Source organism: Triticum aestivum, chromosome 4B (assembly GCF_018294505.1).
Source record: "Triticum aestivum cultivar Chinese Spring chromosome 4B, IWGSC CS RefSeq v2.1, whole genome shotgun sequence".
In the NCBI taxonomy this organism is placed as follows: Eukaryota; Viridiplantae; Streptophyta; class Magnoliopsida; order Poales; family Poaceae; genus Triticum; species Triticum aestivum.
In genome coordinates this window covers 383,460,761-383,474,253 of record NC_057804.1, presented here as the reverse complement: position 1 = coordinate 383,474,253, position 13,493 = coordinate 383,460,761, and positions in this window count along the sequence as shown.

Here is a 13,493-nt window from a genome sequence, read left to right as displayed (position 1 = left end):
GGCAACACAGTCGCGGTGCCGCCCGCGGGAGACAGGAGCAAGAACAGAGGTTGAAGAAGGAGCACGACTGTTGGATTAACATCCAATGGTCCAACTACTAGAATCATTTGTTGATTAAGTTGACAAAAGCCCTGCGTACATGTCCGCTTAGTAGGCCCACAAGTCAGCCACCAAATCTAACGGGTCCCAGCTGTCAACGTGAGGAATAATTTTTTTCGCATAACAAGGAGGCACTTCCTTCCGTGCGAAGATCCAGCCGGTGGGTCCCAGCTGTCAGGGGAAGGAAACATTTCCTTAATGATTGAACCGTAAGCTGCCGATGTGCCATTCCTCACATCATCTACTACCACCTTACAATCTGATGCCACATGGATGTTTTGGACGTATAGATCTGCTGATAGGGATAAAGCTTCCCTAATTGCCATTGCCTCTAGTGTTGCTGGATCACTTATATGTTTAACAACAATGGCCGATGCTCCGAGAAACATCCCTTGCTGATCCCTGCAAACTGCACCCACCGCTGCATGCCTCCTTCCCGCTGAAACCGCTGCATCTGCATTTAGTTTTGCACATCCCTTGGTTGGGGGCAACCAGTTTGAGTGTACAGTCCATTTGCCGGGCTGATTGAACAAATAATTTCGCGTCAATGCGGCCCATTTATATTTTCTAAGAAATCCCAGCCCATTTGCACTTCCTTGAAATACACGAATTTGCTGGGCTTGTTATATATATAATGTTAAGTTAGAAGGAGCAATTAATATCAAAAAATAAACTGAAGAGGCACATTTTTTATATATAAAATTAACAAATTAGCGACTTATTGCTCAAAATAAAAATGAGCGCGTTATTATTATATTGGTCCTTAAAATATTCGCAAACTTTTGAACGCAATTACCAGGATTTTCCTTGCTTGTGAGTCAAAAACAACCAGGATTTTCTTTGCCAATTTCTGTTAAACATTTACTTTTATAAGTTAATAAAACGTGGGATGTTTTTATAATGTATATATAAGTCTCTATAAAATATATGATAATAGTAATAATATAAATGTATATAATGTGGTTAGAAGGGAAAACATAAATTGGACACATCATTATTATTCTTATATATAGATAAATAGAACATAGACCTGCGTTTTATTAAAAAAATACATAGGGTTGCCGATCTTTAAGAAAAATCCCATAGGCTGGTATGGACCACAAAAAATAAGTTGAAATAACTGTCTTCGTATGTTGTGGGCTACACATGTTAAAATACAAAACCTAGGCCTAGCTGATACTTGTTCGCCCTCTGAAAAAAAAATGATACCAGCTAGATCCCCGAGTGAACTGATTAAAGAGGGGGCCAGCGGCACGACTGAAGAAGCACATCAGGAGCAATTTTCTTCTTCTCAAGTGGATGGCTCTGATGGCATTTTTTTACTTGCCTCTACACAATACAACTTGTATTTTTAGCCTCCCAGTCTGTGGTGGACCAGCAACCCACTTGCTGGGTGGGCCAACCTATAGAAACCAATACTCGATTTTTCATCAAGCCCCAAAAACAACGCAATACTATGTTTGTTTTGAGGTTGAAAACATTACGGCAGGGGGTTGAGCGGGGGAGGGGGAAGACAGAGCAAAAAGATTAAAAGAGCTGATGCGCCGTTGCTACCCTAACAAAGCAGGTGCAATTCTTCTTGGGAAGAAGGTGTGCCTTTGTCACCCACACGTTACATATCCCACAGTAGGCATACTAACAAGTTCACACACAAGTACAATAGAAAAGCTAAACATTCCTATCAAACTCAGGTTCATAGGACACGTTCATATTCATAGCCAATATTCACAATCAACAACTCAAAAGATTCATATATACACAAGTTTAGCATGTCTATGCATCCAAATGATTGATAGATCACATGACAATATTCATAGATAATTCACAAAAAGATTCAGATATACACATGTTTAGTATGTTTATGCATCCAAATGATTGAGATCACAGCCAATATGATTCATGGACGAACTTTAATTACCTAGGGTACAGATTGGTAAATGGTGTTCGTTCGGAGGTACTTCTTGCTAAAATTAATGCTTGTACGAGTAAACTTTTGAGTACATAAGAGGCAGCACAGACAATCTGAACTTTTCTTGTAGGTTTATCCTCAAATAGTGGCCTCGTGCCGAGGGAGGTTTGAGCAACTTGGCCACTACTTTCATCCAACGAGTTTACCGGCTCATCTTGGTCCTGTAGCTCGCCAAAATTCTACATTGCAGACAAGAAAGGAGGCGGTTGAGAAAATTAACCACCCAAATTTTGTGTGCAGTTCAACTAAAATGGAGCATCCCTGGCGTGCAGGCTGATTAAGTGCCAGATGAATATATGCGCCATCCAACTTGTCTGGAATCTTTAGACTCCATGACATACAATTCGCTACCATATCTGCCGATAACCAAAAGGCACAAGTTGGGACCAATGACTGGACTGTGTTTTTCCGGCCTATGCGCCAAGAAATATTTCTGGCGTTCACTCTCCTACTACTTGGAGTTTGACAACTGGTTAACGCCGGTTGATACTCGAATGAATATAGGCACTTCTTGTCAACATCGATTCTTGTCTGAGTGAACTTTGGAGTACATATCAGCAGCATAAGTATTTGTCCATCTGATCTTTTTGTGCAGTTCTACTGAAACCACCCAATGCCATGATTTGCCTGCGAGTTCAGGCTCCAAGTTACTCTTTTAAAAAATCGGCAAACAGTAGCACAATACCAAATTACCAATACATGACAAGCACAATAATAAGGATAAAGACCAGTACCAACCTGTGTGAGGTAGCATATCAATTACTATTTCCTTTGACTAGAATCCAAGATAAGCGAAGAGACTGACAATAAAGGAAGAAAGCAGGCCCAGATTAGCGATTGACAGGAAAGGACGAAATCTGTCGAGGCAATGAAGCACCCAAAAATTTTGTGCAGTTCCACCAAAATCGAGCATCCCTGTTGGCACATATATTGAAGAGTGAGATTACTGTAATAATGGAAGCACCCTCATTATCTTAATGGGTAAAGTTAGCAACATAGTAGTCTTGCTTAAAGAGAGGTATTAGTTTATTTAATCAGTGCCAATTAGCTCAACACTCAAAGCATTGCCATGTATCATAGGTTGCAAAACTTTAATGTGCAAAGATAAAGGAGTTTCTCATGACAGTAACATGATACAAATAGAGATGACAACAAACTAATATGGATGAAGGCCTTAGGCCCGTACCAACCTGAGGAAAAAAGCTTATTCATGTAGTCCCATAAGAGATGATAAAGCACTCGCTGGAATCACTCGATAGTATATATTTTTGTGCACTTCAAATGTATGGTTGAAATCACTCTGGTTTACCAGTGCTGAGATTATATCGAAAGATTATCAAGAACTTCCAGCAGAGTTAAAGCACTGACTGGGATACAGTTCATTGTATTGTCTTGTGTAGTTCCACTAAAATATATGATTGGACAACATGATCCCTGTTTGCACAAGTAGGAACAAGGTGAAACATGGATTAGCTTAGTGAGAAAGGATAGAAAGACATTACCATATTACTCTAACAATAGCATCAAATTCATGATGGACAATACGCAAAACATTGCCTCATTGAACCGATGGCAATAAATTGACATGCAAAACAATAGCACTATTATGTCATGACACTAATAATATTCCCTCCCTTCTCCACCACATGATTCACCTCCATAGACAAACATACACACGTACAAGATTCAACATAGGGTGCTACTAAAGATTTGTTTAACTCCCACAGGAAAATTAGGTAGCAATTAATTAGTGGTACTTAAGTACTCCTAATTAATTAAGTGAGACAGCAGAAGTGGAAGCGCTCCCTGGAGGATCGTCTCCCATGTAAGGTAGTCATTGCCGGAGCCCTTGAATGGCCTCGACTAAGGCCTCTGGCTTCAGCAAGATCACCTTGGCACTGTTTATTCTTCTTTTTCTTCCTCTTCATGCTCTGTTCTCTTTATCCTCACCAGTTGGTGAAACCAAGTACATGATTGGCCTTCTATTTCAGAATTGGTTTTGTCAGTGAGGGAGTACAAGTGTACTAGTAAAAAATAGCATTATTTTCTCATGGCATTCGCAAAATAGAGATGAACACATGCATTAAATATCATTCTTACCTAAAGGAAGGTTATGGTGCCAATACGGATGATGAGGATTGGAACACAGATCTCCCTTTGTGCAGTTCCACCAAAATGAACCAACTGTTCCATTCTGACATTCCAGTTAAACAACACAAAAGTCACTTCTTTTAAGAAGTGTTTTGTGTAGTGCACCAAAAGGTCACAACAGCAACCAGGTGGAATGGATATCCCTGTTTGCACAAAAAGCTACAGAGGAAATAGTTAGAGTCTCAAACTATTACAGGCGAAAACATTTGGCTAAACTTGTCATGGCTTATAACAGTGCCACGACTTCATTTTACCAGGGGAGATTAAGAACAACTAAATATTTCGTATAAGGGCATGGGACAGTGGGTGCACCAGCAGTCCAGCACCATGTACCTAAACATGGGCATAAAGTGCTTGCCAATATGCTAGGGTTGTGCAGGTGCCGGTGAACGTCCTTGATGATTTCGATGTCATGGCCCGTCCTGTGGACACCGCCCCACATATCGTTTTCGATGTCGCGGTCTGTCCTGTTGACATCGCCCCGGAGATCAATTCCGATGCCGCTGTCCATCCCATGGACATTGCCCCAGAGATCGATTCCGATGTCGCGGTCAGTCCTGTGGACATCGCCCCAGAGATCGATTCCCATGCTGCTGTCTGTGTTGTGGTCATTGCGCGAGAGATCGATGACTAAAAATAGTTGGTCGCGCTAATCCTTCATGGTAGTTTGCATTGTCCTGTGTTTAGTTACCATAATGATGCATGTTATCAAACCATCTTAGGGCTAGTGCACTGTCTTGTGTGGGCGGTACTTGCAACTTTTGTTTGATAGTGAATCATGCGAACCCTTTCCGAGTTATGTAAACATATGTATCCTCACCAGCATTTGATGTAATATATGGCATGCTTAGATGTAAGTTTGAACTGTTTATCATATCAGCAGGGCTTGTTTGATGATTCTTGGTGTTAGTAGGCTAGCTACTGTGCGAGCTATAGTACTTGCAAAACACTCACTGAAGATAAACATGGGGCTGATGAGCTTGTGGTACGCTTATACTTATCCGTCATCGATCGGCCAATAGCCCAAGCTCCTAAAATTGTAGGCTTAGACGACACGGATACATTCATGCCTCATTTGATACGTACTACACAAAATCATAGTAGTACAGAAACGTACTCCCTCCGTTCCAAAATAGATGACCTAGGCGGGCTAGTTTGGCCTAGTGGGTTTCAGTGATACGACGTGGTACAGTGCCGTCCAATCTTCGCGTGTGGTAGCAGTATTGCGGGTACAGTAAGTTTTCTTGAAGAAGCGGAATTCAATGAAGTCATGATGGTTTGTTCGTCCGACCAACTTATAGTGGGAAAGGTTAGGCCTATGATACGACCGGGGTAGACTGGGATAAATTTGTGCATGGCAGGTGGACCAGGATGGTCGACGTCCCACATGTTGGCGAATGAAAGTATTCTTTCCGATATAGAGGACGAGCAACGAGTATTCATTGTTTATTTTTCATGAAAGCTATTGTCTCCACTGTTATGTCGGAGGAGTGTGAAACACGGCAGCCCATTGCACTTGGATGTGTACCACTCCCTCCTTGCTCATGTAATACTACCATACTATTGACTATTAGGTTGGCTATAAGGTTACAACTTTTTCTCACTTTCTCTCTATCTATTTCCTCTGAAATGTTTTTTACCTTTCTTTTTTTTAGACACGGTTATTTTTTATGCCTCTTTTTTAAGAATTAGTTTTTTATACCCAGGAGCACGTGTAGAGATGGGCTCTTGCAGATCCCACTCCTTGACTTTGTCAATGCCTCTCTCTCCTCCACATAAGCGGGCTTATTGCCCAGTATTTACTGGTACTACTTGCTATGCATGCATGCAGCGGGCAGCTGGCGTCTAAGGGGGAGCGTGCGCGGGGAGGTGGGGCAGGGGGTTTCTGGTGGGCCAGGGCGGTCAGAAGCAGGCTTGGAAGTGGTCCAGACTGCTGCATGGCCCACCTCATATTATCACCATATATTTCTTGGAGTCCGTGTGTGGCAGGCGGGCGATCTCTTCTCCCTCCCCTGTCTCTCTCTTCTCAGTCGACGCCCGCCGAGCGATTAGATTTCGGCTTTCGATGGTTTATTCAATTGCTGCCCACATGTCAGTGAAATTGCAAGACAACGCATGTCCCCTCTGGTGAGTGGCGTGCGAGTCGGACTGTCGGGTGTGCGACGCGTATGAGTCGTAAGTGTGCCGCCTTTTGCTTTAGAACTTGCAAAGTGTAACATTTTCGTGCGATTGATTGATAGAAATCCAGAACAAAATGATGAAGGTGGTGCTTTCCCGCGCGTTAGAAGGGCTAGTTTGAGTGATATGACGTGCTATAGTGCCGTCCACTTGCTCCATTTTTATGTAAGCAAGAGTTTACACTCTTACGTGGGAGGAGTGCGAAACATGGCGGATCTGATTTTGATCGAGGGATAACTATTCCCTGCCAAATAATGGAGCACTGTTAGTGATTATAGCATGATAGTTAGGGCATCTCCAGTGCTGGCCCACAAATTTACACCGGCATCTGTCCGAGGACACTGATGGATGCCATCTAATGTTGCCCGCATACCTTTCGACAACTATATGAACTAACCAGATGAAATTCATGCAAAAAAAGCAAATTTCAAATTAACCGATGAAATTCATTACATATTTTGCACAAACCATACTAAAGCCTACTGTAAACCTAATCTAAACGATCGCCGGAGCCCGACCACCATGTTCGGCCATGAACCCGAGAAAGCCGACCATTGCCTTTGCCTCCTCCTCATCCGCCTCGATAACCTCCTCCTCCGGAGCACAAGGTTCTGAAGATTTCCGCCTCCACGTCGCCGTCAAGTGGCTAATCGGTCGCTGATGTTTACCCCACCAAACTTGGCGTCGACTGAGTGGAGTAGCGGTGGCCTTCCTAGGACCAGAGCGGCAGCGACCTACAGTGTACTACTCTTCCTCACTGCCAGCTGCGCACGCGCACGCGTGCCGGCTTCGTGGTCGTGGCGGCGGAGGGCGGCCGCGGGGGGGGGGGGGGAGGTGGTGCCGGTGATCTCCTTCGTCTGCTCCTGCGATAGTAAGTCGAAGAGAGCTTTGGAGCGTGCCCGGAGAGGAGCTGCCAATGTCCTTCGTCTGCTCCTGCGACAGTATGTCCAAGAGAGATTTGGAGCTCCAGGAGGCCATGGTTGGAGTGGTGCCGACAGAAGGAAGGGACCGGAGGAGAATGAGTGTGGGTCTTTGGCTATGGCTGGGAGCTGGGGCTCAAGTTAATATAGCGGGCTAATGGCAATGAGCCACGACAAACGGATGGACGGCTGGCGCCAGAGTAGGTTCGTTGGGCGTGAATGCTGTCGGTACTTCAGTGACTTAACTGCAGGTGTGTTGTGTTACTGACATGTGGGCCCAACGGGTATGCAACCCGCATGTCTGTAACACACCAACTGCACCTGTAGTTAAGTCCGGTGACTGCACCTTTGACGTTCTGGAGAGACGGTGACCATTTCAGACAGGAAGCGCGCGCTAGTGATGGAAGGGGTTTCGGTAGGCCAGGGCGGTTAGACGCTGGCGTGGTGAAAAAATGTGAACTTATGGATGATGAGCAGGACTTTGATTGAGAGGGCGACGTGCATGCATTAACATGGTTTGATAGCGTGAGCGTGAGTGTCTGAAGCAAAGTATTTCATTTTCATTTGGCTAACGAGTGTGCATTGCAGCGACGAGTCCGTGGTTTGATTACACACATATGCATAATTTTGGATTTTATTTCTTTCTCCACTAACAAGTAAGTCTGCATAGATAGAGAAAGAACATGAGCTGACGAGGCGCATGCGGACTGTTTGACTGGTCAACTAGACAAATACGGAGCTATACGCTGAGCCAGTGACCGTATAATCACCATATCTAGTATACAATGATCAAAGTGAGCTATGAAGACAAGTTCGATGACCACCAATGCATTTTACTCAGTAATAAATGACCAGGATTGAAGGGGAATCCAAATTTCCTTCGTCTTCTGTCCTTGAGCTCTTGACAAACGAATGCACTATACGGTTGTCCGGCCACTCCACCCCAGAGCTCTCACCAAGCATCGTTCATGCCACCGCGCCGCACACTAACCGGTAAGGAAGCGATGGCATCCCGCCGCACCGAGCTCCTCATCGCCCACGACCGCACACAAAATGGTAGGGAAGCGATGGCATCCCACTGTGCCGAGTTCATCACCGCTCGCGACCTCACACCTATGTGGGAGGAATTTGAAGCTACTAAGGCCGAATGGGCGGTAGAGCAAGAGGCGGCCAAAGCCGCACAGAGGGAGCGGAAAAGTCAGAAAGCACTCAAGAAAAGAGAGGCCCACTGCCGCAAGAAAGAAGAGGACGCACACGCTGCTGCGGAGAGGTCGACAGAGATCCAAGCATGGTGGGGTGTCGCTGACAAAGCCAGGAAGGAGAACGACGGCCTTTGGCCAGCATGTGAGAAGTAGTAGTACTAGTAGTTAGTGTGTGTGTCTGTGTGTGAGTACGAGCATGTACCAGTACTACTAGTTACTACTGTAGTTTTTAGAGCAAATTACCAGTACATTAGCCTAGACTCAATGGAAAAATTCCTACCCTATGCATCAAATGGCATCTCTTTCTCTATAGGAACTGAGATGCATGTCATCTCACTTCCTATGATTTTAATATTCCTATAAAATTCCTATCCTATGAACGAAAGGAGGCCTCTGTTGGAGTAACTACTGTAGCTAGCAGTACTGCTGGTACAATAGTTTTCTTCAAGAAGCGGAATTCAACAAAGTCATGATGGTTCCTTCGTCCGAGCAACTTCACAGTGGGAAAGGTTGGGTCTGTGATTTGACGGCTCATTAGTCATTATTACTGTGGCACGACGACCGGGGTGACTCTTCCTTGGAGTTCTGTGTGCATGGCAAGTGGACCAGGATGGTCGACGTCCCACATGTTGGCGAACAGAAGTATTCTTTCCAATATCGAGGAGCAAGGAAACCGCGTGGTATAGTATCACTGCTTATTTATATTTATTTTTTATTTCTGATGAATGCTAGCATTTCAACTCTTACGACGAAGAGTGCCAAACACGTCACGTGCTGGATGTCCCACACGTCAGCGAAACGAGTGGGACATGAACAGCGTGGTAGAGCCCAGCGCCAAGAAAACAACATGGTAGAGCGTCTCCACTTCTTCCACTTCTGGGTCGGAGACCACACGTAGTAGTACTAGTGATATGAATGATACAAAGTGCGACCCGGAGAGAAAGACACGTCTAGTTGGAAGGTCCCGGGGCATAAACGTAAACAAATATAAAAGCTAATATGTGCCTCCAATTAATGTAGTAGTAGTAGAGTACTTAGGCACGTACTCCATAACATCACTGTGCATTGCGCGTACAACATATAGTGGTACGTAGTAAGAGACAAATGCCTATATGCCACGCATGTTCATACTATTTGTGCCTTTCGAGTTCACTTACCGCGCCACATTACACAGGTTCGTACGTCCACTCCTGGGTACATGTCCGTATCGTAGTTCCAGTCCCACGTGTTCTTCATATAGATGGAACGATCCTTGCATGACACGTGCACCTTGATGCTAGGTTTCTCGCGTGTTGGCAAAAGGATGAACAAAGCTCACGTAAAAAAAGAGTGGAAGAACATATATTCCCGACGACCGAGAAGGATCAAGGAACCTCGTGGTGGAGCGTCTGCACTCATAATATTTTATATTATTTAGTGATATAAAATCAACCAATCATCTCCAGAGTGGACTGGAAGAGTACGAAATACTACAACCCAGTGTAGTTACATCATACCAGTACATGGCTAACCCACGCTATCACCATATTTTTGGCTTCCGTGCAACACCTAGCTATAGTAATCCAGCAGCCTGTATCGCTTCTTGCTCCTTGTCTCTCTCAAAGTGCGACGGGATGGCATTTTTGCCATCTATTGAGGTCGGTTAACTCATCACATGTTAGCGACATGCCAAGAGCATTCTAAAAAAATAGTACTGTACTCTATTGTTATGCCAAGAAGGGGAAGCGCTTTGACCGACGGACCAAACGAGACAGGCGTGTCGTGCCGCGAGTGGGTCCAGTTTCTTGTTTTGAACTCATTTAGAACACTTGGTTTTGACTCTTGATAAGATTTTATATAGGGCCTAATGTATTCTTCGAGGATGCCTTTGAGTATTGATAAGATTTTATATAATTTGAAAATTATATCATTCGAAGATCCTTTCACGTTCCGTTTAAAAAACAAGATCCTTTCACGTACGAATTTGACTGTATGCTTTGAGCAACTTGCATGTCCTATACTGCTCCTGTTTGGATACTCTAACTTAGCTAGAGGTTAGACTAACTCATGACTAACCCTGAACTAACTGTAGCCAAAGAGGTGTCTGGGTCACAGGGTTAGATTGACAATAAATGCACTTGATGGAGAGAGAAAAGTGATTTTTCAGTGGGCCCAATGAAAACTATCTCCAGTTAGCACCTCTTGGGTGGGATAGTTTTATTTTTGGTGGGTTCGGTGCAACTTGCTCCAAGTTAACCCTCATGCTTGGATACTTTATGGCTATTTGAGCCCCAACTAGCTCAAACTAACTCTAACCCATGGATCCAAATAGGGCCTATGGCCAGCCTCGACGCGGAGCAGTCGCGTGCACCGGAAAGCGGCGCTCTCTCGGCCGTCGCGCTGCTTCAAAGCCGGCGCCAGTGAGAGGTCGCCTCCTATCTGGCCGGGCATTAATGCGGCACTGACGCTCCAGGGCGATGCTGACCGTTTCACGTGGGAAGCGCGCGCTGGCAAGAGAGTATTGGTTTTGAACCGTTTCAGGTGTAGTACTGGTAGTCTGCAAAACAACTCAATTATTGCACTAAGTTTCCAAAGAAATTGTGGTAAAAAACGCTACTCCATAGCCCGCTTCCCTTCTCCTTCCTCTTCCACCGCCCGCGCATGTCCGCGGGAAGCGACCGGTCAACCCTTATATGGGAGTGTTAGCACAAAAAGATGCATGCATGACCACTAAAATTTCCATATTAAAGCGCCGCTCCTGCGGGAGTATGGCGTATGTTGTTACCTTCGGCCGGGCCATGGCTACCGGGCGACAGCGACCAGAGAAGAGGCGGCGGGAGGGGAATGAATGCAGCTACTGTTTGGGTTCACCGTCTAGTTAAATAAATGCGCACCATCACATGTACCCGCGGGTGCACAAATTGTAACATGGAGTACGTGTCTGCTTAAGTGGGCGTCATGTAACTGGTGTGTGTGAGATTCTGAGAGACACAGTGCGTGTGTGCGACTCTACTCTTCGGACTTGTAATCAACCTTTTGCATCGGGATATAAGTATAATGGTATTATACTTTTGCTAGTGCTTTACGTGGCCATGTTAACGTGGTTGTGTAAAAAAATGTCGCTTCCTACTCGTGATTTGCGTTATATAATTACAAGCAAGATGCTCGTGCATTGCACGGAACATCAATATGCATTTTTTTTTACAAAACACCTGTTGTGATTGACCCATGCAGGAGTAATCCCATGTGTAAAAACTAATGATATCTTGAGAATTTTATCGGAAAACTGGTATCTCGAGAATGTCATCGAAAAAATGAAAGATGAGAGATAATATGAGGAGGAGTGGAGCGTGGTGGTGACTGGTGGTCAGACTAGGCGGAGGCATGGGGATGGACGGCGCCGGCAGCGGTCACCATGCTAGATTGTTCCAGAGACTTCCTATTTTAATTTCTCAGCAATGAGGTCGTGGGAGATAAGGATGTGGAGAGAGGTGCGGGTATCTTTTGTAAAATTATCATAGTTTGCTTTCTATCCATCAGATATAAATCGGACCGTCTATATTTCAAGATGGTAGGCACACCATCATCGCCAACTCGGTTTTTTATAAGGGTAGATATGATAAGTTTGCTAATGACTAAAGTAAAGTGGAATTTGTCCATGTTATACAAGTAAATTAAGGTGATTGGTTATCATATAGGTAAGGTTGGATGAAGGGTGGTAGGAACAAATGCTCCGCCTAAAGCATGTGTGTGTGAGATGGAGTCTTAGTGTGTGTGTGTGGGGGGGGGGGGTACGCGGTGTGTGTGTGTGTCTGTGTGAGAGAGAGATGGAGTCTTAGTGTGTGTGTGTGATGGAGTCTTAGTGTGTGTGTGGGGGGGGGTGGGTGGGTGGGTGCGTGCGTGCGTGTGTGTGTGTGAGTGTGTGTGTGTTTGTGTGTGTGTGTGGATGGGTGGGTGGGTGTGTGCGTGTGTTTGTGTATGTGTGTGTGTGTGTGTTTGTGTGTGTGTGCCGCGGGGTCCTCGGTGGCGGATGTAATTTAAGTGTGCGTGGCTTCATCATAGAGAGGTGATGTGTATGGCAGAGGCCACCAACGATGGGGTGCGAGAGAGAAAATGCCCGTAGAGAGGGAATAGAAGGTCTATGCGCGTGAGAGGAGTCGACATTGAGAGAACATGTTAGCTCGAGAGACACTGAGGAAGACTACTATATATCGATGGTGCATGTAGGCAGAAATTAAACAAAGGGATGGTCTTATTGGTTTCGGGGATATAGGGGAAGAGTGAGAGGGGGGTAGCTAGAAGGAGATTGTTAAGTGTGAGTGTGTGTTTTACCCATCCAGGCGGAAGTTATGTGCACACAAGAAGAGAACGATTCGATGTGGCATTAGGGTTGAGGGTAATTAACTACGTATGGAGACATCGAGACCTTGAACGTGCATGTGCGAGAGGTATACATGTATACGTGGGATGTGTGTGTGTGCGCGTGCATGATCGAGATAAAAGAAAAAAGACATAAGTCATAAGATGAACGAATGGGAGAGACAGATCGGTATGACAATATACATGCATGTGAGAGTGCAGGGAAGAAGGCCCGACAATTGAGCGTGTGTTTTTTCTTTAAAAGATAGTGGCATGGGCTAGAGCATGCATCTATGGCGAGCAGAGGGAGTGAGACACAACAATTGTGCAAAAGAGATCAACCTATAAATGCATGTATGGAGAGACATATATAGTGTGGGTGATAGGAAGCAAGAATGCGTGCGACAAAGAAATGTTGACGGAGAAACTACATATATATACAGAGATGGAGATGCTAGCTAGAGGGACATCCGCTAGTTTGAAGTTGGAGATGACCGTCGGGTGGTTCAGAGGGTGAAGTTATGTGTGTGTGAGAGAAAGATAAAAAGAGGGCACTTGACTGCATGTAGAGAGAAACATATGTAATGTGCGTGATAGGAAGCAAGTGTGAGGGCGAGAAAGAAGGTTGATGGAGAA